Genomic DNA, 6,000 nt, shown 5'->3' on the forward strand with positions numbered 1-6,000 from the left:
AGATGAGAGCCTGAATTTATAGAAAATCTAGAGAGAGACCAACTGTCAAAATTGATTAATGATGAGCAGTCGAGATTATCCAAGAGGAAGCACAATCCAGGTGAATTGATGTGATTGGCTGCTTTTCTTAGCTTTAAACGAAATTGAACTAAATTTAAGATAAAATCAGAAAAACTGATTTATTTTATATTTTTATTCAATTTTGATATTTAATTGATTTAATTGCTTTTCTGAGATTTTTCATTTTTATTCCTTTTCTCAAATTTAATTCTTTTTTGCAAATTTAATTCTCTTTTGCAAATTAATTCCCCTTTTTCAAATTAATTCCTTTTTTCAAATTAATCCATTTTTAATGATTTAATGACAAATTGATTTATTATTTAAATGTGCTAGGATGTTTAATTAAATAAATAGGATAACTGATTAAAATGATTTACTTGGAATGATTAATTAACTAAATAAATATTTAATTAATATAGAATGATTTAAGGTAGGAGTCAAAGTATGACTACCTCTCCAAGTATGCAACAAGTGTAGGACTCTATGGACAAGTGTTGGGACACTCAATGAGTTTACATGAAGAGAGACAACACATTGATTCAAAGAATAGTTGATGTCGAAGAGATGTCAGTATGAAGACTGAGATGTTCAGCTTGATTTGAAGCGATGAAGTTGAACAGATTAGAGCGATACCGATCATGAACTTGATTGAACTTAGGACCAATGAAGAACGAGATACCATTCTTGAACTTGATGGATCAAGAAATGAGCACCGATCTAGAACTTGATTAAGCTAGAATTGGTTGAGCGAAAAGATAAAACCAATTTCGAACTTGATTGAACAAGAACCGATTAGCGAAACAAAATGTCTAGCTTGATTTGATGCGATGAAACTGAACACTAATTTGAAGATTGATTTAAATGAGGACAAACTTGATATGCCCCTAGAGATTGAGTGAAGTTTGATTAAGCTTTGATTGAAAAGATTTTATGCTCGACTTTAGACGAATATTTAAAAAATTTCTCAACTTTTGATGATGTAATCACTGATAATGTTGACGTAATGAGTATGCCCCCCCGGGAGCAAAATCGAAGGATAGCGAGATCGCAGTGATTTTAGGAAATTTTATTTAATAAAATTCTATATCAATGATAAGCTGAGCACAAAGAGTGATTGGAGAATTAATTTGAGATCAAAATTGATTCAAAAAATATTTGAGCGCAAAGTGATGCGAAGAATGACGCAAAGATGAAAGTGTCAAGTGGTCAACATTGCGAAAATTTGACTAGAAAATTGAAGTTAGATTTCAACTTCGATCCCGAAAATGGACTTAGGATGATTTAATTACCTAAGAGTACAAATTTTGTGTCAATCGGAGCAAGTTTGAAAATTAGGAATTCGCCTATATAAGGGGTTGAAGGGGTCATTTGCAATTGATTTTTACCTCTCAAAGTTCAAAATTTCAAAAACTTTCTTTGGAGAAAATGGCAATTCCCATTTTAGATCACCGATTCGAGCACCAGAGACGACATAATCGACCTCGAAACTACCCAGCAATGGTAAGTGATCAATCTTAAGCCTCTTTCATTTCTCATTTCTTGAATTTTTTGTTGAATTTTTTATTCTAAACTTTGTTCAAGTTTGTCCCTAGTCGTTTTGTCGTTTGGTTTACTAGGGTTTGTCGTATGAGTAACTGGTCATTAATATTTTCTCGTATTTAAGGCATTAGTTTTGTTGTATGGTGTATACCCTTGAATCATACAAGTGTGTTCTTTAGTAACCATTTTGTCATCTTGTATGGAATAGAAACTCATATAGGATAGTTTACTCATACGACTCATAATTTTTACTACGAGTTGCTCCTTTTCTGTACTTACTCATATGGAAAACAATGTATGTTTTTAATGATCAAAACATCAAATTTTGAATTTTTATTCTTGTAAATTTGGATTCGTTAGCACTTTTGACACATTCTTAGCTCAACTTTGATCACAAAGTGATGATTTTGTGTTCACTTTTGTAGGTTTAGTTTACAGATATTTAGTTCAAATGTACATATCCACCCATTATGAGTTTACTGCAAGACTTATCCGATGGACAGAGAGATCACATCGGTTCATGTGGATTTGGATACTTGTTGCAGATGCCTGATATCTGCCTAAATCATAGATTGTTGACTACATTAGTTGAGTGATTTCATAGTGAGCAAAACACCTTCTACCTGGTGACTGAGGAGATGACTATCACTCCTGAGGATGTTTACAGGATTCTGAGGATACCATTTGCTGGAGACTCCATGATAGGGCATTGAGGCACTGAGATGCATATTTCAGGATGGCACTATCTTGGATCAGGCTATCACTTGGGATGATTTGTTGAGCAGGTATGGAGCATAGATCCCTCTGGCGTTTGTTTTGGCTAGCATTATTGGTTGCTTCATGATGCCTGATAGGGGACAACAGGGATTCTTATGCGGATGGGGTAGGATGTTGGAGAGATTTCTTATTCATCCAGTCATATTAGGTTGGGGTTCATGCTTACTCATGCATATGTACCATGAGATGCATGAGATCTCCTATAGAGGGGTGAAGAGTATGGTAGCGGGTGTTCTAGTTTTGCAGATTCGGGCCTGGGAGCACATCCTAGTTTGCAGACCGATTGTGGATGATTCACGACAAGATAGTCAGCCTATTGTATACAGATATTCTGGTTATATCACACAACCCCACCTAGGAAAGACTGATTATTGGAGGAGATAGTTAGATGACCCGATAGTAGTAGTATGGAGACCATACAAGGGTCTAGAGCAGTGGGATGACTGGAGGAGGTAGCAGAGAGATATGTTTATGACGTAGCCACTTTTGGGTAGATCTTTAGTTATTATCGAGCATTTTGTAGTTAGTAGGGTTTTGAGGCAATATGGGAGGCCACAAAGTATCTCCCAAGAGTTTACAGCATATGCTAGGTTTGGGGATGAGGAGAGATGAGGATGGGGTCTTAGACTGTCATATGCCTTGACCATGTAGGAGTTAGTAGGTTTATAGCCGCAGAGATGGGAGTACCTTGAGGATGTTACAGATGCGAGAGTATTGCCCCAGTATAGAGATTGGTTTCAGAGATATCCATTTCCTCGATTCACAAATCTTGGAGAGCATGCTCCTAAGATAGATGAGGGTGATGATGTACCAGCCCAAGCTCAGAGAGAGGTGCCACCAAGGACGAGTGGAGGAGATCCAGGTGCAAGTAGCAGTAGAGCACCAGTAGCAGGGTGATAGCGGCGGAGGGGAGAGGGAGTATCTTTAGGAGCAGTTGGCAGAGATGTAGGTGATGATAGGGGAGGAGAGGCCATAGTAGATGTTGAGATGGGTGAGGCAGTGGACCTTGGTGGTGAGGATGTTCCTAGATAGGTACGATAGAGGAGAGAGGAGCAGGGTGGTGGAGGTGAGGAGGGAGGAGTAGGAGGTTAGACACCTGCGGATATCATTTGTACCTTGAGGGGTAGATTATGGGGCTTGTAGACACAGACGACGGTGATGCAGGTATAGATCATAGAGCATGAGCGACAGATGTAGAGCCTGAGGACAGAGTGAGACCAGGAGATGTAGAGAGTGAGAGAAGAGCAAGACCAGAAGATTTAGAGATTGAGAGCAGAGCTAGTTGCCTCTCAGCATGAGGTCCTTCACTAGTCTAGCCGAGCAGCATATTATGTAGCAACTTATAGTGCAGAAGTGTCCGCAGATAGATAGGTGGTGCCATATTCCCAATACATGGCTCGATCAGAGGGAGATAGGGTACCTAGACAGGATGATGCCCCTGTTCAACAACCACCACCTCCTCCTCCAGGCAATTATGGAGAGGCGGAGAGTTAGATTTTTATATATCTCCCAGATTTTGTACCCCATTTTTGTAGTTTATACGATTCTTGCCCCAATTGATAATATTTATGACATTTGATATCATTTGTACCCTTCGACATTGATGAGATATATATGAGTCCGTGATTTGAGCTAATTCATACTTGTGTTATTGATATGAGATGATTTATGAGATGTCTTTCTTTATGTTGTTGTTCTATATGAATGCATTTCTTTTCAGTATGTATGTATGTAATGCAAATGAATATGAATGTTGTTGTTACTTTTTCATATTCAAATAAATGATTGGATGAATGAAAATGATGATCTAATAATGCAAATGTTTGTTTTTTTGTTATTTTTCATGCAATAGTATGAATGCAAATTAATGCGTAATGGGCTTATGGATCTATATGGTATACTCATGTATGCAAAATATGATATGTATGCAAACTAGGACTGAGTCATTAGATTTTAATTTGGTTTTTATCATCATTGAGCGGAAATGTAGGAATAAACACAAGCACCAAGGCATAAAAATCCAAGATGACCTCAATGTCACGTCCGTTAATATAGAAAGCAAACATAAGCATCAAGGCATAAAGAGCCAGGATGACCTAAATGTGGCTTGTGTGCAAACATACTAGACAAAGCAGAGGTCCTTCCTTGTCATATGCAATATTAATTATCTTATCCGCAATGACCCTTGTACCGTTCATATCCTAGGACATAATAAGCATGTATCCAGATTGCATGATAATTTTTTTTATTCAAAATAGACAAGGAAATGATTCCAACCTTCCTGTAGTCTACAAATATATAGAGTCAAGGTATGTGTGGCAATTTCACCTTGATGTGAAGATACTTATCACAAACACCCAGCTTATGACATGTTTTCAGATCATGGGAATTATTCCTACAAGCAAAAAACAAAGAAAAGTATTATGCCCCCAGTCCTTGCTCCTCTTAGTCAAGATAGACTTCCTCAAGTTACTCATAGGGAATAATAATTGAAAACCAATTGAAAATACAACACACAAATAAAATTTCAATCAAATCTCAAACAACTTTAGTGATTGTTTTCATTGTTCTTATTTTGCTTGTTTACTCAGTGGTAAAACTCTACAGTAGTTTGGAGACAGGTGACTGACTCAGATTGGATGACTTGAGACTACTAAAAAAAATGGACTTGGTTAAACTGCTTAGGATGTTTAGATTGATCAGTCAATTACCCTAAGACTAGGACATTGATCATTTTCAAGCCATGAGGGCTATAAGAAGAACCAGGGTGTCACAAAAGTGACTGAAAGATATACACAAGCTAAAGAAAAGATGAAGCACTTTAGTATGAGAAATAAAACCAACTTGGACAAAATACAATAGCCATACTGATCTATGTGATTGTTTTTATTTGTGTGATCATTGATAGGAATGTATGGTTTCAAAGAGTAATTACCCCGTATAAGACCGATCTATTTGGTTTCGAGTGTACCCTTCCTTGTATAAGACATGTTGATGTTTGATAGAGTTTGATAGATAGATTAACAAGACATGCAATAAGTTTGATTGTAGAATTTGAGAGTGTATCTGTTGTTGTTTTTGGTTTGATGGATGGTCTATGCTTTCTTGCTTTGCTTTTTTAGTTTTTTATTTTGTGTGTTTTTTATTTTTAAGAATTTTTTTTAGGATATTTTATGATTTTTATGATTTTTCTAGGACTTTATGATTTTTAGGGTCTTTTCAGCTATGCCCTCAATATGCAGACCTATATGACATGATGATCTGCAGAATGCATGTGGAGGAAATGAATTTTTGATATGACCTATGTTAATTCAATATGCATGATGAAGATGCGTTTCCTATTCGAGCAAGGATGACTTTGCTTGTTTAGAATTTAATAGACCAGTTGAATTGGTGGTACAAAGCATTTCATAGATAAGCAGTCAATCGATCCTTAAGGTCCCTTGGAACATCCAAATTAACACACTTAGTGACTAGGATTTACAAATGGAAATGCGTAAAAATTCCCCATTGGTTCTTGAAACTTTGATCTTCTTTTGCCCATGTGAGTGCAAATGAGTTAATTCCTACTCTTGTGTTCACTAAGATCCTTAGCATCCTATATGACTAGCTACATGGATTATC

This window comes from Cryptomeria japonica, chromosome 8 (genome assembly GCF_030272615.1).
Source record: "Cryptomeria japonica chromosome 8, Sugi_1.0, whole genome shotgun sequence".
NCBI lineage: Eukaryota > Viridiplantae > Streptophyta > Pinopsida > Cupressales > Cupressaceae > Cryptomeria > Cryptomeria japonica.